This window comes from Leopardus geoffroyi, chromosome D4 (assembly GCF_018350155.1).
Source record: "Leopardus geoffroyi isolate Oge1 chromosome D4, O.geoffroyi_Oge1_pat1.0, whole genome shotgun sequence".
Classification (NCBI taxonomy): domain Eukaryota; kingdom Metazoa; phylum Chordata; class Mammalia; order Carnivora; family Felidae; genus Leopardus; species Leopardus geoffroyi.
This window is the reverse complement of record NC_059342.1, coordinates 46,536,453-46,559,939: the sequence shown is the minus strand read 5'-3', so window position 1 is coordinate 46,559,939 and position 23,487 is coordinate 46,536,453. Positions and strand designations below refer to the sequence as shown.

Genomic DNA, 23,487 nt, shown 5'->3' with positions numbered 1-23,487 from the left:
CTCCAGATAACAGAATTAAGAAAACCATCATTTTACAATCCCTAATGAAATAACGGATTCAGGCAATGGTCACCAATGGATCTTAAAACCATTAGGCATTACGTTTGATGAGAATAACACACCTTCATCATCTCAATTTACTGATTACTAAAGATAATTTGACTCTTGATGTGATGTGATATGATGTACTCAGCACTGTCTACGAAGAATCCTTGACCTTCCTCCCTCCCCCAAAAAAACCACTGAATCCAAAAAAAAAAAACAAAAAACAAAAAAGAAACCAAAGAAACAACTTTAGTTCTAACTTCTAATTTATAGAAATGGATTAATAGTAGATTAAATGATATAACAAGAACTATTTAACCAAATTTAGATTGTGGCTACCTTAGGCTGGTTCTCCCCAAAGCAGACCTTGAGACAGGTTTATGGTTTATTTGTGGGATATCGTTGTTGGCAGAGAAATGAGAAATGAGGAAGCAAAACAAGCCAGAGAAAGAAAGGAAGCCACCAACTGGAGTATTATTGAGCAGGTAATGGCTGCAAGTAACTGGGGTTCAATCCGACTACGGAAGTTCAAAAGAGTAGATTGTATCTCCGAGTTATCCCAAAGGTTAAGGAGTTGAATCATTTATCTACTTTCCTCAGTCATTTGGTTGAAGACTGCTGGGGGAAGAGGGAGTGGCATTATTAGCTCATGCATAGCTGGTGGTGGAGAGAGGCCAGAAAGCCCGAAGAGTCACAGTTGCCTTTTCTTGGAAGCCATTGTGTCAGGTCACTTGGGAACAGTGAGTGCCAAAGGAAAGCATTCAAAGCACTAGGGGCATCTGCTCTAGCCAGCGAAGTCATCTATAGGACAACTGAAACCAAACCACAGAAAAAAGGGAGTGAGGAAGAGGCATTATTCCAGAGTAAAGGAAACTGGCAAAAGACTTCGGTGAAATAACCAAATCAGCAAGGGGCTTGTTTGGATCCTGATTTGGACAAACTGAGATAGTTTAAGACAATCAAGGGAATTTGCATATGGAAGCCCATTCCTAGGCAGATTCAAGGACTGAAATATTTTATATAATTTTGTGAATTCCATTTTAACCTCTCAATATAAAGATTGTATTTTCAAATTTAGAATATACTTGCATGTACCCTTCCTCTAGACCTTTTAAGTAGAACTTTTTAGATTTATTGCATTTAGTGTGCATTTTCTTGTCCTCTTATTTAGAAAATAAGCTGTAGGAGAACAGGTATCATTGTCAGTTTTGTCCACAGATATATGCCAAGTGCCATAACTATGCCTAGCAAACAGAAAGGGCTCGTTAAGTGTTTATCGAAAAGATGAATGGACTTAGGAGCTTCAATACCATTCAGAGCTATGGCAGCCAGAAGTTTCATTTAATGGAAATAAATTGGGAGTGTTGCAGTGAGGTGATCCTTTCAACTTAGGCTCAATTAGAAAGGCCGTCTTCCTTCCAAAACCCAAAATGGGATAAAACCTTTCGCATCATCACTGCACGATAAAAAGAATGCAGAAGAAATTAGGAAAGAGACGCCTAGAGAGGGAGGTCACAGCACCATGAGAATGGAGAGTCATTGCCAGGAGCTCATAATTATTAGCAGATGTTTTGCAGGACACAGTCAGGAAATGTCAGTCCCATGTTTTAATAGTAACAAGTAAAGACTCACTACTGAAAGGGTCTGTAGTGCTACAGCAGAATTTTCTGCAAGGAGTTAAGTTTGATGATCCAAACAAGACCATTTCAAAGTAATATACCAACAGAAGAGAGAAGAGTATCTACAATTCAGTTGTGGGAAAAGAGAGAAAAATAGTTACTTTCATTGTGACTATATTCCCCCCGGGCATGATCATACACGATGGTCAAGAGAAATAGGTTTCGTTATGAATTGATCTTTCATAACGGTTACAATACTAGGAAGTGGGGTGAGGCCATCTGCTGCAAGTGACTAAACTCAGGGTCAGTGTGTTTGTTTTTAAAAACAGGCTAACAGGGGTGCCTGGCCAGCTCAGTTGGTAGAGCATGTGACTATTGGTCTCAGGGTGGTGGCTTGAGCCCCAAGTTGGGCATAGAGAAAATAAAACATTAAAAAGTAATAAAAACAGGCAACGAGTCAGACTCTGAAGCAATTTTCAACTCCTGTCTCAGGTTAATAAGAACGGAAATTATCTCTTTAGTGAAAATACCAATGGAGCCCATGTGTGATTTTGTGATACCCTAAAGCCTCTCTCAGCAGGAAGGCATCTGGGAGATCAAATCTTTCTGATTCCCTTCAATTCCCTTCACAGCAACATCGTCTGAGGGCTTTTGCCGTTTCCTCATTCTAGGCACAGAGCTAAGCTTGGGCCAGCTGCTTTCTCTCAGCTCACCACCATGAATGACTTCATCCTGTGGCCAGCTTTGCTGAACCCCAGTAAGCGAGCCTCAAAGTTACTGATTTATGTACACTGGCCTCCAAACCAACCCCTGACACTATAGATGTCAGGCAGCAGCATGATTATGAAACACTATGTCAAAAATTGGTACCTTGAAAAAGGTACGTCCTGTCATCTGGAAGGTTTTCTGATGACAATCTCTTACCAGCTATGACAGGAAACAATTGATCAGATTATCACTCTACTGTAGAGTTCACAATAGCCCTAATCAATGTGAAAGAACTACACCTAGCCTCATCACTCAGCACACACCTTCCCAACCTTTCATTCTGTCCTTCTGCCCTGTGGAATATCTATCAGTTCTCTGAATATGGCTTCCTCCCTGTCACCATCACATAAGTTGTTCCTGTCGCCTACCAGATGGCTAGCTCGGATTAACCTTTAAGATTTCAACTTGGATGTCACATCCTCCACAAAAAGTCCCATCAGCTCCCTGCCCAAGTTGGACAACTCCTGTTTGCCCCCTCACTTCTCTTCTCATAGTACCCAGGCGCTCCTTGCTTGTCCTTCTAGAATTCTGAAGCCCACAAGGAGGGAGACCATAAGTAATTAGATCAACACTGTATCTACAACAATTAGCACAAGTGCCTAGGAAACAGCAGCCACTCATTTCATATTTATAAGGGATGAATAAATGAATAAACAATTTATCTTAAAAATATAGAAGAGAAGGGGCCCCTGGGTGGCTCAGTTGGTTAACCGTCTGACTCTTGATTTCGGTTCAGGTCATGTTCTCACGGTTCATGAGATCTAGCCCTGCATCAGGGCTTGGGATTCTCTCTCTCCTTCTCTCTCTCTCTCTCTCTCTGTCCCTCCTCTGCTCATACTTGCGCGCTCTCTCTCTCTCTCCCTCTCTCTCTCAAATTAATTAAATAAAACTTTAAAAAATACAGAAGAGAAGGCAAAATAAAATTTTGATCGAAGAAAAAAATATGATCCAGAAATCCTTGCCTTGATTATACAGAGCCTAGGACTCACCTACTTCTTGAAAGTGTGAGGAGAGGTTGACGCATCATCTCTCCATCACCACCTAAACATAGCATCACAAGCGTTAACTGTAAGAGCTCACATCATGGAAGGCCTTCTAGGCAGACCTCCAAGTGCTTTTGTGCATTCATTTACCTGATCCTTGCGACAACCTCAAAACATAGATACTAAACTTATATCCTTTTACAGATGAGGGAAATGAGGCACAGAGAGGTTAGTTAACTTGAGAAAAGGCACACAGCACAGAATCAGGATTTATATTCAGAAATATTAGATGACAATAAGAACCATTTCCATGAGATACAGGCAACAAGGTTTTTGCATCAGGGAAATGGAAAACATGGATTAGTTATTTAATGGCTTTGGCCCAGAATAGTGTGCTTCCTCCATCATGTTTAGAGTAGAAGACAAATCTATCTGGTCTACTAGTAGCAAGAATTTTGGACATAAAACTCTCCCTCAAAATAGAAGAAACTACAATTCCAAAATACAATTTCCAGTGATAATTTCACTTTTATTTACTGCTAAGTAAATAAAGTCAAAGAGTAGTTAAATTCTGCATATTCTTTCTTGGTCCTAAAGTTAAATACTGGCTGTAATAGAAAGTTAATATAAACACCTGCCTTGGGGAAAATTTTAATAAGAGAAAATAAGCATACGATATGTTCCATGGATCCCAAGCTTTGCACAATAATACGGGAAAAAAGAGTCATAGAAATTTGGGAATGGTAGTTAAAAGCCAAATAAGAATAAGTACTGCTGGTATTCTCAGAAGCCTTAACATCTTATTCACTATGAAACTCCATATATATTATGCAGTGTTTCCTAAGGTATTTAACCATCACATTATTTTTTTAAGGAGTTTGCTCAGGATTTATGGGTCAAGAAAGTTAATTGGGGGAATTATTGTTCTAGCAGGTGGTATTATTCTCATTTACAAACACCTACAAGTTAACCATTGGAGACTCATCTTCTGGTTTTTACCAATTTAGTATCATAGAGAAATGCTATAAAAATCTATTAGTTGGATTAGAATTATGGAAAGCTCTCAGAACTGATGTGGTTCAGCATCCCACTCAGGATGAATGATGCTATAAAAAATTGAGGTTTGGTTCAACTTTCCTGTGTAATAATCTTACTAGAAAGATTAAAATTTCCAGAGTAAAATTTTCTGCAAGGAGATCATCACAGAAGTAATTAGATGCCACGTAAGCTGCCTCACTAAACTAATTATAAAGGGAGAAATTAGATTGATACTATAATGAAACATAAGTTTCTATTATTGTATTCCTTTAATTGGACTAAAGAGGTTTAACTGGGACTTTGCACCCTGTAAAGAACTTATTCCAGGAAAGTAACAATAAACTCGGGGCAATAAACAGGGCACACTTTAGGTCTCCGGTAGTCCATAATTAATAAATGTCTAATAAAAGTCCACAATTAACCAACAGCTAATAAAAGTCCAGAACACACGCTAGACAAAGACATAAAGAACCAGTTGATGACACAGAACAGGAGATTTTAGGGGTCAAAATTATGAAACATCAAAATGAAAATGGTCTTTCAAGTCACTATGACTTGAAATGCCCATTCCTGCCATTTAACAGATGAAAACAGTAAGGCCTAAAGGGAATAGGTGAATTACCAAGGTCATAAGGCAAGTCAAAGGCAGAGTCAGAACTATTAGGTTGAACCAACTTAAATTGCCGGTATTCACTGTTTTGACCTACAAAAATGCTAAAAGAAAGAGGAGGAGGAGGAGGGAGCGGGAAGGAGAGTGGGGAGGGAAGGGGGGAAAAAAAAGAAAAACAAAAGGAAAGAAAGCTCCTTAGGCCAGAGCCTTAAAAAAAAAAAAAAAAAAAAAAAAGCCAGAACTTTGGCGTCTGCAACCACACTATACTAAAAAAAAGGTGGGGTTGGGGGTTGAGGCAGAGAAAGATCAGAGATGTTGAGTCTGAATTACACAACCAGAGCCTTGACCTGAATTTTGAAAACTAAGTTACTGGGAAACTTGAAGAAATAAAGTATCAGATCTTCCCATTTGAAAAATAAGACAACCAGTGGAAAAAATGCATTGGAGAATAAATGTCTGGCTCAAATAATGTACCCACTTACAAACCTTAAAAAATAACAATCTTTCAAATTATGTACAGCACAGTCTGAGGCGTTGTAGTTCATGTCCGAGCTTCCCTGCGAGGCTCCTTAGCGCCACCTAGTGCCAGCCAATCAAAATTCACACCGTAAACACGACTCGGAAATCATTGCCTGAAGCTGCCGGTTCCTTCTTTTCCTTAGAAAAAGCAAGCTACCACCTGGGGAATTGTTAGCCTCTTCACCATAAATAGAAGCCGTGAAGTGTTTCAGCTCATTGGGATCCTCAAGGTTTATGACAACCCTATGTAGCTGGATACGTCTACACACTCATATCCTGAAAAAAAAACAAAAAATTCAACCCAATACACAATTCATTCTTTGGATCCGCAGACCTTATTCAGCACCTCCTTTGTACCATGCCCTGTGCAATTGGCTAGGGACAGGAAACAAGACCTCACGGTCTGCTGGAGGAGAGAAATAAGTGATTAAATACAATAGAGTGTAATAAGTATTTATTGCCTGAATTAACTTTTAATAGCAGGAAGCATCCAAGTGAAGAATCAAGGGAAAAGGCCTGCCTTACAGAAATCACAGCCTTGAAACGGCTCATGAGCACAGATGGGAAGGCCAAGAGGAGTTGAGTACAGCAGGGGCCCTAAGGGGCCAGTGGTTAAGAAGGAGGCTCTGAAGCCAGAATGGTGTGGTTTCATCTTGATTCTGCTTCTTTTAATTCTGTGTGCCTTGGTTTCACCTTTGTCAGACTGGGGTAATAATAGCGTCTCCCACATCAGGAGGTTATGAGAATGTGCTTGTAAGGGCACCTGCGCGGCGTGAGTGCTCACCAGCTATTGGCTGTAACTGTTTTGGCTGGAGTGTCGGTGCTCATGGACCAGAAAGCGAGACAGTCCGCACAGGATGCATGAATGGTTATGCTGTGAACAAACGGGGGCTGAGACTCCTCTCTCCCCCTCCTCTCTCCCTCCGCACACAGGTTCCAGGGTAGAGCGAGCCCAGGGATGCTCACAACCAGGTCTATTTCCCTTGGGCAAGGGCACAAAGGGGTCGTCTAGAGAACCAGGTGCCTCAGAGATGATCATTTTCACCTTTCCATCCCCGTAGGTGACGTGCCACCAGCACCTTTCCACAGCCCTTACGGTAACCAACAGCTCATGGCTACATGGGGCTAAGAGTCTCAGACTAGAGAACTCTGTGGTCCCTGCAGCCTCCTCCACATCAGGACAGAGGACGGACAGGGGGGACAGAGAGAGAAAGACTATGACTCACCGGAATTATCTGTGATGCTTGTCTGCCCTCTTTTTCTGGTGTCTTGCATTTCCTGGTGCATTCTTGTCTTCTACCCACCAGAGGATCAAGGAGGAAATGAAGTAAAAGGAGACAAGGAAGAGGACAAATAAGGAGGAGGAAGACAGGGAGGAGGGCTGGGACTAGTATTTACTGAGTGCTTATGCCCTAAGCATCTTCCATTAATCTCATCTAATTAGCACGACAGTCCTATGTGATTTTTCTATTACGATTCACATCTTACAAATGAGAAAACACCCCAAGCCCTAGGAAGATTACACAATTTACCCAAGTCACACAGCTGGCAAGTGGCTGGGGTTCGATCACGCCTTGTACATAAGGGTGCACGTACATATCCTTAAGCTTTCTGAAAGCCCTCAGCATGAAGGCAACCAGGCACGCCTTCCTCTTGAGGTGTCCCATGCCCCAAAATTCTGTCTCCTCCTCCCCACCCAGACCTTGCCTAAAAGGGCTATTCCTGCAAAATGGCTGAATTCGGCTAGATAATAAAATAGATACGCGCATGCATTCATGCATATGTATCTGTGTTTAAGTCAACTGGCATTAAGATAAAGAGGAGTTATAATTCTCTCCCAGCAGTACGCATCGAAACATGCTGGTGCACGTACACACACATACACACACACACACACAGCCCAACACTTAGTCCTCCCAGAAACATTTGACTTTTGAAAGGACTGTTAATTTGAATTACTCCTCAACAAAAGATAAAGAAATCTATTTATTTCTTGAGAACTTCTCCTTTTATTTATTTATTATTTATTGGCTGTCACGATTTTGGCTGGAGTTTAAGAGCGTATCTTCACCATCTTCAAACAACTAATATCCGCAAGATCAGAACCGTCCTCCACTATCAAATATGCACACAGTCCCTTACAGCTCCCTGTGCAGTGAAGTTCACGTGTTACTTCTCCTGGGGATTGCTTTATGAGCTTCAACTTTATTATAGAATATAAAGTTGTCTCCCCGGTTAAAAGAATTCAAGTTATCTCTAAACCATGCACAACTATTTTTCCTATAAGGACCAAAAGTCAGACTTACGTGAGAGTAAAAAGTCAAACTTGGAAGGAAAGAGAAAGCATAGGTCAAAATTCCAGAGAATAATAATTTTTACACAAAGATGTTTGTGTTTGACCCCCCAAATTTTGATATATTACCTTCCCACCAGTAGTAATATAGGTTTGTATCATAAAAGCATTTCAGATCCCTCCAAAGCTAGGCTATAAAAATAGAAAGAGGAAAAGGGAAATAAGTATTAAGAAGGACTATGTGAAATAAACTTTATAAAAGTCATTGTAACATAATCAATTCAAAAGTCAGTGTAATGTAATGTACTCACTACATTTTACAATATACAAGGTCACTGTCTTAGGTTCACCAATCCCACATCATTTGTTTTGTGGGCACCCTGCACACTGTAAGAAAAAAATCTCAGGCAAGCAATGACTAAGCAGGATTTCAAAATTGGTTTCTTGGGGCACCTGGGTGGCTCAGTCAGTTAACCCTCCAACTTCAGCTCAGGTCATGGCCTCGTGGTTTGCAGGTTTGAGCCCCATAACAGGCTCTGTGCTGACAACTCAGAGCTTGGAGCCTGCTTCAGATTCTGTGTCTTCTTCTCTCTCTGCCCCTCCCCTGCCCACACTCAGTCTCTCTCTGTCTCTCTCAAAAATAAACATTAAAGTTTTTTTTTTAATATTGGTTTCTTATTCTAAATTTAATTTGACTCATCTAGTGCATTATCTACATGGTTTCTCATTTCTCACTTCTATTGAAACAGCCTGAGTCACTATTTGGGTTTAAAATTTACAAAAGAAATGCTGTCTGCAGACACCAAGCAACTTGAGTCATTGATGTTTTCATAGCCAGAGTTTCTGAAATAGAAATGCGATCTGTAGGTGCTCAACAACTTGAGTCAGAGATATTTTTATAGCCCCATTTTCTTACAGAGACCAAAGGAGATTTTAGGGGTTTTCCCTCAGCATGACACAAATATTTTTAAAGCATGTACTATGAAAGACATTATGCTAGACTAAAGTACAGGGCCGAGTAAGACTTACTATCTAACCTTGAGGAGTTTGCTGTCCAGTTGAAAAAATAAAACACATTCATTTTTTTGAACATGTATTGTGTTAAGGCAATGAATGCTAATGAAAAACAGGCTATGTTCCTTTGAGAAATATGGTTGGGGGAGAGGGAAATAACTTACATTGACAGTACAGTGTAGTAAATGTTAAAATAGTTATGCACAAGGAGATCTGGGAGTGCAATGAAGATGGGGGTGGGAAGGGAGAGAGGTCATCTGGAGAACCGCTAAGCTAAATCTTAAAGGACAAGTGGAAATTAGAAGTTTACAAGACATCAGGGCACATGGGTGGTTCAGTCAGTTGAGCATCAGACTCTTGATTGCAGCTCAGGTCAGGATCCCAGGGTTGTGGGGTGCTGAGTGTGGAGGCTGCTTGGGATTCTCTCTCTCTCTCTCTCTCTCTCTCCCTCTGCCCCAACTCACACTCTCTCAAAAATAATATAATATAATATAATATAATATAATATAATATAATATGATATAATATAATGGAAAGGAATGGAAAGGAAAGGAAAGGAAAGGAAAGGAAAGGAAAGGAAAGGAAAGGAAAGGAAATAGATTACAAGATAAAAATAAAATAAAATAGTTTACAAGATATAGTAACCAGGAATTAACCCAGTTTAAAAAAAGGGTAAAGGCAATCCAGAAAGTAGAAACAGCACAGAAATGAGAGTTAAATGAAATAGCCAGATAACCTGGAAGACAAATTCTGATAAAAGCCTTGAAAAGGTCTACTGGACCTGGAGGTTGCCTAATCTGAACTTTCAAGGTTTTCAAGAGGCCTCAGGGGAATCTAGGCCCCCACTGATCATAGTAACAATTTCAATAACACATCCTCTTATGGGATTTCCCTCCTTCCCTGTCTCACTCTCCTGCTTTCTCACTCTTGGAATTACTTCCTAAATAAATGACTTACACACAAGTCTTTGTTTCAAGCTCTGCTTTCTGGGAAGACAAAGCAAGACAAAATGATTCATATTTTAATTATAATGTGAGAAAGTCTTAAGGTGAATATCAACTATAGAAATACCTTAATACCTCCCATAATAGTTCACTAGTAGGTAAGGCTTAGTCACCACATGCAGGGCAAGGACTATGGATTTGTGTGTTAGCTACTGACTAAAGAACAGACTTGTATTTTGGGATTAGTTCTCAACCCACAAACTGAGGGAATGAAAGATGTTTTCATTACACAAAGCTCTCTTGTGATATAAATTTGTCCCAACGGAATTTGAACTAATGTAAGTCTGCACAAATGATGTATAAGAAACATCAATTGAAATGCCTGTTTTAAGGAGGGAAAAATTATTTTCTGAATGATAGAAAGATAAAGATTCTTCTTGGGGGCCAATTTTTGTTCATTTGAAACTCTCAGCAGCCAGAAATAATCTCTGAGGCAAAGGGGGATTCCCCAGAAGGCTGCTGAACAAAACAAAAGCTTGGTCAAGGGAAACGTTGGGTGTGTTAGTGTGTGGAAATGATCCAGGACCTTTTTTTTATTAGCAGAACTGGTTTTGGTCATTCAATAATGAGCACCCTGCATGAACCAGACACCTTGCTAGGTACAGGAAGCAAATAAACCACCAAAACAGGCATATTCTTCTTTCCACCGAGCATACATTTCTAGGGGACATAGGCAATAAACAAATACAAACACAAACACATAGCTAGAAATTATGGTAGGCATTGAGAAGTAGTATAAGGAGAGAGAATAAGGGAAAAGAGCAAATGGAAATTAGGGTCAGGAAAGAACTCTCTGGGAAAGCCAGATTGTGTGGAACCCTAAGAGTGAGGAGGAGGGAGTTAGCCAGATGAAAAGTAGGAGAACAAGGGGTCCAAAAGGAAGAACACACGTGCTCTAATTTCACAAGGAAAATTTAAAAAGAGCTCCGTTGGTTCACGGAAGAGTTTAAAAAAAAATTTTTTTTCAACGTTTGTTTATTTTGGGACAGAGAGAGACAGAGCATGAACAGGGGAGGGGCAGAGAGAGAGGGAGACACAGAATCGGAAACAAGCTCCAGGCTCTGAGCCATCAGCCCAGAGCCTGACGCGGGGCTCGAACTCACGGACCGCGAGATCGTGACCTGGCTGAAGTCAGACGCTTAACCGACTGCGCCACCCAGGCGCCCCGGTTCACGGAAGAGTTTTAAAAATTAATGAGTAGGAACACGATAAGCAGGGGCCAAGAGTGGTGCAAGATGAAGCTGGAGAAGTGGGTAGAGACTAGCTATGTGGCTCCCAGAAAGTCATATTAAAATGTTTGAAGTTTATAGTAAATGCAGTGAAGGTCATGGAAACCATCTAGTCTAAACTTAAGCCGTATGCAAAAAAAAAAAAAAAAAAAAAATAGGTATCATTAGCCTTCCTGGCAAAGACTGGATCCCGAACCAGAACTGCCCGGGAATTTATTAAAACATCCGGGTTTGATGCTAGTATCCTAATGGGAAAACTGGCTCTACAGATCTAACTCCATGTTGATTTACCTTGATTGCACAGAACAGACTTATAAGACAAATCTGGGGCGAGCCTGATGTGAATTTCAAGTGAGAACCCTCACAGGGAGATGTGTTTAACTTCTAGGAATCAACTGGGATTAGGTAAAGAGAGAGGGGAGGGGCTTAACAATTATTTAGTATCAACCAGATACTAGGGATTATGTGAGCTTTTTACGTAATCTTCACAACCACTTTAGGAACTAAGCACACTCACCTCCATTTTACAAATGAGGGAAAGACAAGTCAGAGAGATTAGGTCATTGGCTCTAAAGACACAGCTGGGAAGGCACACTTTGCCACCAGAGGTTAAGAGGGGGAGAAAAAAACCCTTTTGTGCAGATCTTTATCTCGTCTTTGTAACCCCCTCGAAATGCCTGCCTAAACTTAGCAGACCATCAACAACTGTTTATTAGTTGATGAACTGACCAGATTGTGGCCATTCTGTAGCCTTATAAAGAGGTCATTGGCGTCAAATAAACAATGAACTCATTAAGGACCACTTGTGAGATAATTAGGTCAAGGGGAATTTCAGCTGGCAAGCGTGGAAGTTGGGAGAGGCAACTTGGCTGCAGACTCCGGCAAGGGCCCGTCAGTCACCCAGGGCCATGGCAGATCTGTCTTCAGGCTGAAGGCAACTCCTGGCTGCCAGGGTGCCAGCTTTGAGACAACTGGGTCCCTCCCCACCAGCACTACATCCTTCCTGGTTTCTTTCAATTTGCCTTTGAAGAACACAGCCAGTAAACCGCCGCTAGGTGTCCCCCGAGTAAAAATAATGAGAGACAAAGTACTTGGGCCCTTTGGGTTTTTTTTTTTTTTTTTAATTCCAGTGAAGTTAACCTACAGTGTTATATTCACTTTTGAGAACTAACTTGACTTATGTGTCCAGGTTCTTTGACTCCTGGGCTCTTAGGGATAGGGTGGTACTGAGTAGTTCAACGGGAACAAACGACCTCTGTAAATGAAAGGGAGTTCTGTCAACAAAGCGGCATTTAAGCTGCTCCTTTTCATTTTCAATAAGGGTCTGTATCACCCTGCCTAGGGAAGACAGGCCACGGAGGCCTGGAATGGGCAGTGTTCTCACCCAAACTGCCTGGCTCTCTGCAGGGCGCTGCACGGTACAGAACCCCTGGGCACCCCTGAGCCCTGGCAATTTCCTCCTGAGCAAATGTAAACATAGAGAACGGTGCTCTGGCACGTTTCTAACATTTAAACATCTTAAAATTTAAATGAGGTAAATTGCAGCCATTGCCTTTTCCTGAAACAGCAGGTGCAAGTGCCTTGTTTTCTTTAGTTATGGCATGGGCAAACAGAAAAGCATGATTTGGCAAAGTGTGTCCCAAGTTGGCAAAGCTACAAACACAGACTTCTCACCTTGGGCTCTCCGGGCTCGGCGTCCCCTTTCCTCCTCACCTTCCCGCAGGCCCCTTCTCCTTTCCAGTCTTTTTCCCCATCTCCCCTCTTTTGTCTCTCCTCTTCCATTTTCTCCCTCTTTTAACCATTTTTACGCACACACGGAATCAATCTTCTGATTATGATCTTTGACACATTCAACAGAAATAAGTCCTTGCCCTGGCTTTAAAGAGTCAGGAAAGGGAGGGGAGGGTGGGGGAAAGAGACCAGAAAAGGAAAGGAGAAAGAAAAGATTTAGAAAACAGGTGCCTCTATCTGCACCTGCCCAAAACTTAAGCAGGAAAATGGGCCACCAAGGGATGGGGATAGTGACAAAAGCCTAGAGGTCCGCTTCCCTTCACTTTCCCTGCCTCAACTGCTGGACTCCTATATCATGTTGTAGGAATTTCTAATCTAACCACAGCCAGATGACTCACACTCGCCGACTGGCTCCCTAGGCTTCCGCAAAACACCTGGAAAGATCAACCTAACCCAGAAAACAATCTCTCCCCAGGTTAACCTTTCAAGGTAGGTCGGGGAATTTTCAGCACTCGCTTCCATCTTATTCACCAAAGATTCATAAGCCTTAATCTTGATTTCAGACATAGTTGTATCTGAGTGTCCAAAACAATTTCCAAACGAAGTGATGAATGGCCACAGACTGGGCTTGCTTCTGCCTGGAGAGGAAAACTGAAATGACCTTATTTGGGTCCAGAAAGAGCTGAGACTCCTATGAAAGGTCACCCTGTTTGCTTACAGAAGCTGGCTCTCTGGCTCCTCAAAGCATTCCTCCTGTCAAGCACCTCAGTGGCCCCAGGTTGCCTTTCAGGGACATGTCTTCTTTATCTCCTTAAAGCCTAAGAGGATCTGTAACTAAATTCTCTCTAAGTGCAAGCCATAAGGGAAAGAGAAAGTGGGGTCCACAGAGGCTAATTCAAAACTTAAATGTTGACTAAACCCCAAAGAAACAATCCTATACCGGTTCGCCTTTTCTTTTTGTATGAGAATCCGAAGGGAAAAGGAATTAAGGAAATACTTTTTGGGAAGAGTATAGGGGAATCCTGAATTTAGAAACTCTAGATGTAAAAGCAAATCATACATGCAAACCAGTAACTACTTTTTCAACTCTTGTTTCTAAGATAACAGCTAATGTTTATCAAGTGCTTCAAATACTCCTGGCTCTGGGTTAGGGGCTCTACAAACATTGATTAATCTAATACTCTCAACAACCCTAAAACGTGTATATAATTTTTTAATTGAGGTATAATTGACATATGTTAGTTTAAGGTGCACAGTGTGTTAATTTGATACATTTATACATTGCAATGGTATCGCCACCATATATCATTATTGTGTCCTTAACAGGAAAGCTGTTTCTCAGAAAGATCTGAAACTTTCCTTGAAGTGAACAGCAATTTCCTCTGACGTAATTTGCCTGAGGCCCTGAGCATGCCTGAGAGCCTGAGGGACCTGGGTATTAGGAAAAACTGAATTAGAATTTAAGATGGGAAATTAGACCATTTATTAATTTTCAGACCTTCAGAAATGAAAACACCTAATATTTCTCATTATACAAAGGAGAGAAACATATGTTTTGACCATCCCCTGTTTTTGCCTTTCTCTCATTTAGAAGATTATCCATATTCTCTCCCAGTAGACTCCGTAACTCATTCAAAATATCCATGGGTGCAGAGCTAGCAGGCAAATGTCCAAAATTTGAACCCAAGACCATCCAGTTCAGAGCCTGGACTCCCATTCGTTTCCCAGGCTGACTTGGCATCTTTCATGCCCCTGCCATGGTGACCAGGTTTGAAGGGTAGAGGGACTGTAACTTTTATAAATCTGAGCACTCTTGTGTGAATGAAGGGGAACGACTGGGAAATGCCAATGGAATGAAGGAAAATGGACTGCCATAGCCAAGTTGCATTAGAAACTGGCTTGTCTTTAGGAAAGCCTATCCACAAGACATTTTCTGAGGTCTTTTATTTCAGTGCTACTCAGTGTTGCCCAAGGGCCTCTGGGTGAGATAAAGACAAAAATTGAGAGTGTGTAGAAACCTTTAGTAGTCCCATATCATCCAAGCAAAAGATTCTATATGTCCAAAAGTATGTCTGCCATGGATTGGAAATAAAAACAACCGGTTCTTCAAGGCAAACAGTTCAAGAATCTTTAATTTAGTCCATTAGGATCTTGGTAGGTGTTTCCAGGTCTCCCTCATAAGGCTGAAGAATCATCCAGCGAAACCCAAGTCGACTGTCACCCTTGTCCAAATAAAACCTAAGTTTTCCCAAGGGCGGGACTTTGTTTTGCCCACTGCTCCATCCCTGGTTCCTAGAATCACGCCTGATGTTCAAGGAATATTTGTTGAATGACCAAAATGCACTCATTTCTCAGTGGGAAGTGCCCAAAATCTTGTCCAGGAGTTGCCCTTGTCCATTTTTCAAGTGGGCCTCAAGACAACCCCAGTGATGGCTGGTCCTCTACACCTAGACCACCACCTCACCTTCCTCCCATCTCCACTCCTCACCCAGCCCAGACCTCCACCCCCACCAGGAAGAGAAGTAGGACAAATTATTGCTATTTATTTCCCCAGATGAGTTTCAGAATCATTTGGGCATATTTTCCAAACTGTTCCATTGAGATTCTGACTGACATTACACTAAGCATATAAACTAACAGGAAAAGATACGCATCTTTACAACATTGAGTCTTTTCATGCATGAGCATGATATGTCTACTTATTTTCTTGTCTTTTTATTTTTACTTTTATTTTTTTTGATGTTTATTTATTTTTGAGAGAGAGAAACAGAGCACAAGCAGGGAAGGGGCAGAGAGAGTGTTGTGTCTCCACACAGAATCCAAAGCAAGCTCCAGGCTCTGAGCTGTCAGCACAGAGCCCAACGTGGGGCTCACACTCACAAGCTGTGAGATCATGACCCGAGCTGAAGTAGGAAGCTTAACCAACTAAGCCACCCAGGTGCCCCATTGTCTTTTTATAACTCGTAGTAAATTTTGTAGTTTTCATATACTTTCTGCATATTTATTGGTAAACTAATTTTAGGATGATTTTTTTTTTCAACGTTTATTTATTTTTGGGACAGAGAGAGACAGAGCATGAACGGGGGAGGGGCAGAGAGAGAGGGAGACACAGAATCGGAAACAGGCTCCAGGCTCTGAGCCATCAGCCCAGAGCCTGACGCGGGGCTCGAACTCACGGACCGCGAGATCGTGACCTGGCTGAAGTCGGACGCCCAACCGACTGCGCCACCCAGGCGCCCCAAGGATGATTTATTTTTATAGTTGTTATCGTGTATGGGGTCTGCCTACTGTTTTGTTTTCTAATTCTTAGTATAAAGGAAGAAAGGAATCATTTTGGTAATATTTATTTTACATCTCTTCACTTTAAGTGTTGACTAATTTTCATTTGATTATCTTGGGTGTAATATCATAATATCAACAACTGATCATTTTATCGTATGCCATTTCCTTCCTCTAGTTGTACCTCTTTTTCAGCTCTTTTTCTTATTGCATTTAGGAGAGTAAATTCTTCTTAAATAAACTTTTGGTTGGGGAGACATTTAAGATGCAACAGAAAAAATTACGAGAGTCTACAGGGATGCTGCCAATGTAGTACTTAGAGGAGATTTATTGCTCTTGATGCCTATACTTGGGAAGGGGAAAAACAAGAGAAACAATAAATTAAGTCAATACCTGATAAACTCTGTCCCCTTTAAGTTACAAACCAAGAGAGAGAAGAAAATGAAGTCAGAAACTTAAAATGGAGGAATGCAAAACAGAATTGGTTAAGAAAAATATCCTTCACCATAAATAGTTTAAGAAGCACTAGTTTACTACAGTAAGGTCTTGGTAAGTACCTCTGGGTCTGCCTTATAAAGCTTAAGAATCATTAAACAAAAGCCACTTTATAAAGACACATTTTCTTTCAGCCAACAGACTACTCTCTAAAGTGCTTTGGGGCGCCTGGGTGGCGCAGTCGGTGAAGCGTCCGACTTCAGCCAGGTCACGATCTCGCGGTCCGTGAGTTCGAGCCCCGCGTCGGGCTCTGGGCTGATGGCTCAGAGCCTGGAGCCTGTTTCCGATTCTGTGTCTCCCTCTCTCTCTGCCCCTCCCCCGTTCATGCTCTGTCTCTCTCTGTCCCAAAAATAAATAAATGTTGAAAAAAAAAAATTTAAAGTGCTTGAAGCCTGTAGGTCTTGAAAATAAAACTGACACCAATAGTAGTAATTTTTGAACTTATGTTCCAATGATATATGTGAAATGAAATACAAAATTGTGATGAGCCACGATCTGCGTATGTTTTAAGAATGGTGGATTTCATGTGCTCAGGCAGTTCAGCCAGAGTCCTTGGTCATTCTTGATAAGAGTCAGGGCTATTCCTTGCATGCCCTATAAAAAAGAAAGAAAAAGAAAGAAAGAAAGAAGAAAGAAAGAAAGAAAGAAAGAAAGAAAGAAAGAAAGAGCAAACCCAGTGGGCATTTCTTCTAGAGTACCTGCAGAAACCAGCTCCAGGAATTGCCCTGATGAACAGGATCGACCCAGTCTTCTTGAAGATACAGAGGCGGTGGAAACAGCCCTCGTGGTGCTTCATCAGCATGCACTAGAAGGTGAGCAAACGTCACTTATAACCTGCCTGTGTCAGTCCTTTGCTCAGTGAAGAAAATATCTCCCTGATGAATTTTGAAATTCTATGTTTCCCATCAGGAAAGCCAGGGTGGGAGGTTTAATTTGTACCTCTGGGAAGCTCTGGAACATGAAAGCAAATATATTTAATTAAATGTGCCTCTAGGTTGGTAACACTCCAGGATCTTGTCAAAATGAAACACGAGATCTTTTCTGGAACTTTGGGCATCTTCATCCAAGTATCCTCAGTATTCTGAAACAATCATGATTGGCCAAATATGAGGAATAAGATGTTTGCAAAAAGGAGCAAAAATATGTGAGAAAAAGGAAATAAACATAACTTCCAAGAGTGAAAATCTAATTGCCACAATTAAAAACTCACTAGATTATTTAAATAGCAGATGAGAATAAGCCAAAGAAAGAACTGGTAAACTAGAAGCTGGATTTCAGTAAATTATGCTTAATACTTCACAGAGAGACAGAAAGTTGGAAAATATATGTTAAGAGATGTGGAGGATAGAATGAAAAAAAGGCTAACAGTTGTCCAATTAGAGTTCCAGAAAGAGAAAATAGAGAAAATTGGATTGTGTTAGTTATCAATAACCATGTAACAAATTACCCTAAAATTCGGCTGCTTAAAAACAACAAACAGGGGTGCCTGGGTGGCTCAGTTGGTTAACCAACCAACTCTTGGTTTCAGCTCAGGTCATGACCTCACAGTTTTGTGAGTTCAAGCCCCACATTGGGCTCTGCGTTCGCAGCACAGAACCTGGTTGGGATTCTCTCTCTCTCTCCCTCTCTGCCTCCCAACTCAAGCTGTCTCTTTCTCAAAATAAATAAATAAACTTTAAAAAATAAAATAGCAAAAACAACAAACAGTTGTTGCTCATGGTTTCAGAGGGAAGTTTCAGTTTTGGTGTCAGGAATCTGAGAGCTGCTCACCTGAGTAGTTCAGCATCTCACAGGAGTTCAGGGTCTCACAGGAGGTTTCAGTCTTGCTGTCAGCCAATGCTGCAGTCACCTAGAGTTTGACTAGTTCAATTAGTCAGAATGACATAAAAATTATAAACCCGTATGTAGCTATTAACATGGCCTCCTAACATACAAAGCCAAAAAATTAACGAAGTTGCAAGGGGAAGTTGACAAATGCACCATAATTGGGGGGAATTTTAACACACCTTCTACACAATTAATAGATAAAGCAAACTATTATAATCATGGGAATAAAGAATATTTGAACAAACACAATTAATAATTTATGTAATGGGGACAAATTAAGCCCTGCACACATTATGATCAGAGAACATATTCTTTTCAAGCATACGTGGAACATTGATGAAAGCTGACCACATATCCTACCATAAAAAGATTTTCAGTAAATTTCAGTCAGTATACTTCAAACCATATTCTATTTGTTCAATGCAATTATATTTGGAATAACTAAAAACAAATATTACAAGAAAATAGATTTGGGAAAACTCATAAACATAATTTATTAAACAATCAAAAGATTAAGAAAAATCATAATGAAAATTAGAATAAAGTTAATACTAGACTGCAACTCTGATAAAGACAAAAGCTATGTGTGTTTAATAACTTTACATTCTAGAATTTAGCAGGGACCTCATCAGTAATTGTCAAATAAATATCTGAATGGATTTGAGTCATAAAAGTTAAAAAATATTGCATGTAACTGTTTATTACATTCTTGTTGCTGCCTGCATTTTTCTGAGGTAATTTTAAAAAAATTGTCCTCTCACACCTGTCAGAATGGCTAAAATTAAAACACAAGAAACAAAAGGGGTTGGCAAGGATGTGGAGAAAAAGGAACCCTCTTGCACTGTTGGTGGGAATGCACGTTGGTGTAGCCCCTCTAGAGAACAGTATGGAGATTCCTCAAAAAACTAAAAATAGAACTACCCTATGATCCAGCAATTACACTATTAGGTATTGACCCAAAAGATACAAAAATACAGATTTGAAGGGGTATGGGCACCCCTATGTTCATAGCAGCATTATCAACAATAGCCAAACTATAAAGAGAGCCCAAATGTATATCGACTGATGAATGGATAAAGAAGATGTGGGGTGCGTGTGTGTGTGTGTGTGTGTGTGTGTGTGTATACATGTATATATATATATATATATATATATATATATATATATATATGAATATTACTCAGTCATCAAAAAGAATAAAATCTTGCCATTTGCAACAAGGTGGATGGCGCTAGAAGGTATTATGCTAAATAAGATAAGTCGAACAGAGAAAGACAAATACCACATGATTTCACTCATATGCAGAATTTAAGAAACAAAACAGATGAACATACGGAAATGTGGTGGGAGAAGAGGAGAGAAGGAAATAAACCACAAGAGACTCTTAACAATAGAAAACAAACTAAGGGTTGATAGAGGGAGGTGGGTGGGAGATGGGCTAGATGGGTGATGGGTATTACGGAGGGTATTAAGGTATTAAGGGGACACTTGTTGTGATGAGCACTGGGTGTTGTATGTAGGTGACGAATCACTGAATTCTACTCCTGAAACCAATATTGCACTGTATGATGGCTATCTAAAATTTAAATTTAAAAAATGTTTGTTTAAAAAAGCCCCCTAGATGTTGTTATATTGCGAGATGTCCCTAGCTGAGTTCTTTAAAAAGTCAGCTTGCAGGAAGATTAGTTAGATTATTTTTTCCTCTTCAGTTTTACGGAGACGTAATTGACAAGTCAAAATTGTATATATGTAAGGTGCACAACTTGATGTTTTAATATACATATACATTGTGAAATGATCACCACAATCAAGTAATTAACATATTACTTTTAATTTGTTTAAATTAAACAAATTAATTTGGTACCTTCTTTTTAATTTGTGATGAACACTTATCATCTACCCTCCTAGCAAATTATAGGTATAAAAGTACACAATGAAGTATTGTTAACTACAGTCACTGTGCTGTACCTTAGATCTCCAGAACTTATTCATCTTGCATACCTGAAACTTTGTAACATTTAACCAAATTGTCTCCCATTTCCTCTATCCCCTCTGCCCCCAATTACCTGGCAATCACCATTCTGCTCAGTGTTTCTATGAGTTCAACTATTTTAGATTCTACATATAAGTGAGATCATACAGTATTTATGTTTCCGCATTTAGCATAATGTTCTCCAGATTTACCCATTTGTCACAAATGGCAGGATTTCTTTCTTTGCAAGGGCCGAATAATACTCCATTGTACAATGCGTGTAATTTTTGTAATGACCATAACAGGTTGAAGCAACTATTTTCATGAAATCTGTTTTTAAAAAGAAAAAAAAATATGAATTATAAAATAAAGGAAAACATTAGGAACAATCTATTTTCACCTGGATACAACTACACACATAAAAATGCTATTGTTTCAGAAGGTGAATCATATATCATAGTGAGTGAAACGGCATGAAAATGTTACATTCAGTTAAATCTCCACATTGTCCCTGTGTACTTATCTTCATAAATTCTACCATTTTTATCAGTTCCCAAGGAAACACTGGCATAAATATTTCTGAACCAACTACCTATGTGCTCAGGAGAGGAAATAGGACTGAGTAATGAGCATTTGTTCTAGCTGAAGATGTCTGAAATTGGCTGGAAATGTGCCTTTTTTTTTTTTTTTTTTTTTTGCATTCTGTAATCCAAGCTTAATTTTTTTAAGGATAGCAGGGATATCACTTGCAAAACAGAAATGGAGGTTTATCTTTCGCAGTCTAAAGTATTCCAGTAAATCATAAATCAACTGGTCATTTCTCTATTTAATGATTTACCACCTTATCAAGAGCATCTCCTTGTTAGCTTTTTATGAGGCTTATCATCTAGAGCCAGTCTCCAAAATTAGAGGCTAATAAATTATTAGCTACATGTCTAGATGTGCAACAGCTGACTGAGGAGTAATAAAAGATCCCTCCTTCCTTACCATTCAACTGGGTAATTAGTTTGTATTCACCAGCACAATGTTGTAAAGATCTGGAAGCGATTCTATTCATGCATTCAGTACAGGCAGCTGAGGGGAAGGTCTGGTCAAAACAGCTTTGGAGAAAGAAGCTCAGTAATATTTGACTGTTTCTTCTGATCACATTTAGAAGTCTCAGACCTCGGGGCGCCTGGGTGGCGCAGTCGGTTAAGCGTCCGACTTCAGCCAGGTCACGATCTCGCGGTCCGGGAGTTCGAGCCCCGCGTCAGGCTCTGGGCTGATGGCTCAGAGCCTGGAGCCTGTTTCCGATTCTGTGTCTCCCTCTCTCTCTGCCCCTCCCCCATTAATGCTCTGTCTCTCTCTGTCCCAAAAATAAATAAACGTTGAAAAAAAAAAAAAAAGAAGTCTCAGACCTCTACCTCCCTCTGTCATCCGTCTGTAGACAGAGGCAGATATTGATATTTTTATTTACAATTCTGAAAACCATGGGCTTTTCAAGCATGCTGTCAAATTTCACCATTCCTGATTCAGGTTCCACTAATTTCAGAAGTCCAAATAATGCTAGCAATAGCTGCAAAAAGGCCACTTTTTAAAAGCAGATCCTTTCTTTCCTGGTAAATTTGCAAGTAAATTATGTAAATATATTTTAAGGGAAGAAGATGTTTTCTATTCCCTTAGACAGTAAAAGTTTTCATGCATCTGAGAAATATCCTTTCTAGCCCAATCTAGATACAGATAGAGTAGATAGCTAGGTAAACAGATGGAAGGAAGGAAGGAAGGAAGGAAGGAAGGAAGGAAGGAAGGAAAGAAGGGAAGGGAAAGGAAGGGAAGGGAAAGAAGGGAAGGAAGGGAAGGGAGTTGAAGAGAAGGGAAGGAAAGGAAAGGGAAAGAAAGAAAGAAAAAAAGAAAGAAAGAAAAGAAAAGAAAAGAGAAAAGAAAAGAAAGAGAAAGAGAAAGAAAGAATCTGCAGATCACTAGGGACCTAGCACCTACCATCATTCTTGTTTGTAGGTCTAGAAACTTGATACGCTTGATTTTCTTGGGATTGATCAGCCTCCTGGAAGCTGACGCAGCCTAACAATCCCACAGAAGAATATTTATGTTGATATTTACAGTCATTTTAAAATTTCACTGGAAGAATACTCCCTGACCAAGGTCTAAGGCCAATCGCCTGCCTTCTTATGGAAAGACATATTCAACAGAAAAGCTTGGTCAGTGGAGAAAGAATTTGAACCCAAGGAGTTGGTATTCTCTGGCAGAGGTCACTGTTAATATTACAGAAAAAACAGAACAGAGTAACTAAAGTAGGTGAGCTGATGGCCGAAGCAAAAGTTTACAAACAGCCCTGCATTCTCCGGGTCACCACATTCAAGATTCAGTCCAGAGATCTGAAAGGGCAGAAACTCAGTGCTGATGGTGCAGTCACGGAAGATCAACCAAAGAGGGAATAACCCTTGTGGATATCATTCACAATAGCTGAGTGCATATGGCAACACTCTCCACAAAATGTTTCCTGCTTTTCACTTTCCTGATACATGGTAGGATTATCTTCCCTCCCACCACCATTGATATTAGACATGCTCTTTAGTTTAGCCAAGAAAATATAAATAGAAGTGAAATGTGTCATTTCCAGGCTGAAGCTCGAAGAAGCAGGATGTTATTTGCCTGCTATGGTTATTATGGATGCACAGAAAGGACTACAAGGAGCAAGGAAGGCCCTGTGTCAACCTTTGTTGGGCATGTGTGTGAGAAAGAAAGAAAGAATTGTTGGGCTAAGCCCCTGAGACATTGGGGGTATTACTGAACATAACCCAACCTACCCTTCCTGTTGTGGTATATGTCCTGAAATTAAAAAATATTTTACATTAAGGCTTCTTAGAGTCAGGGTACATTGATAACCTAATTAATACTTAGAAGGTGACTTGCTTTCTATATAATCAGAACAAAGAGAGCTGAATAGTGTTTTGAGATGCCTGGAAAAGCATAATGGACCCCTCCTGCACTGTAATAGAGCATACTCCCTGGTAATGGCATTAGATCCACCTGCCAAACACCTCATTTACTCATTCATTCATTC

The 23,487-nt window shown here is 40.3% G+C and overlaps 1 long non-coding RNA gene across 11 annotated transcripts in view; it reads right to left on the bottom strand.

Annotated features, from left to right (window-relative positions):
* Window positions 1–12,215: 12,215 nt before the first annotated feature.
* The window catches only part of LOC123593686, a 139,699-nt gene continuing 128,427 nt past the window's right edge, over window positions 12,216–23,487 (bottom strand). For 4 of the 11 annotated variants that reach the window (XR_006710456.1, XR_006710457.1, XR_006710449.1 and 1 more), the window contains 4 exons: window positions 20,639–20,756; window positions 18,398–18,487; window positions 17,326–17,432; window positions 16,182–16,480 (listed from right to left, as the gene is read on the bottom strand). This is a non-coding gene — a long non-coding RNA (uncharacterized LOC123593686). Of the gene's footprint in view, window positions 12,378–16,181; window positions 16,481–17,325; window positions 17,433–17,611; window positions 17,709–18,397; window positions 18,488–20,638; window positions 20,757–23,487 lie in introns of those variants that run through there. The other 7 variants (XR_006710453.1, XR_006710450.1, XR_006710454.1 and 4 more) reach the window with 5 other exon arrangements.